Consider the following 509-nt stretch of genomic DNA (forward strand, 5'->3'; position numbering starts at 1 on the left):
CGCCGTCCGGGCATCAAACCCCCTTCCTTCTTTGTACGAAGACGCCACAAAATCCATTTGTACAGGAATTGCGATCAATCACTTCCCATCAACTGATCGATTATCGGAAGAAAACCCGATCGCGTTCAAACGATGATATCGCACGGTGTATGGGCACCTTAAGGCTGCTGCCAGAGGAGTGAGACTGCAGGAAATGAAAGCAGGAATCAGGCTCCTCCTTCAATCTGCTGTGACTGCCAATGTTCTCTCTCCATAGCTGGCGGGGCATGCTGCGACCTGTAGTTCCTCAGCAGGAAGGTGACGGTCGGTTACCTGGGCAGGTGCAATCCAGGAAGAGCGGAAAAGAATTTAGCTGAACAATTACAGCGCAGCGTCAGCAGCCACACCGGCCAAAGTCCATTAACCCCCGAGAGTCCGGCCAGTCAGTGCAAACAAAGCTCTCTGTTCTGTCTGATCTGCAGGAGAAGCAGCCTGATGACATCATTGTGTCATGTGATGATGTCATACCT

The sequence above is a fragment of the Nanorana parkeri genome, unplaced genomic scaffold (genome assembly GCF_000935625.1).
Source record: "Nanorana parkeri isolate BGI_ZX_2015 unplaced genomic scaffold, ASM93562v1 scaffold2136, whole genome shotgun sequence".
In the NCBI taxonomy this organism is placed as follows: Eukaryota; Metazoa; Chordata; class Amphibia; order Anura; family Dicroglossidae; genus Nanorana; species Nanorana parkeri.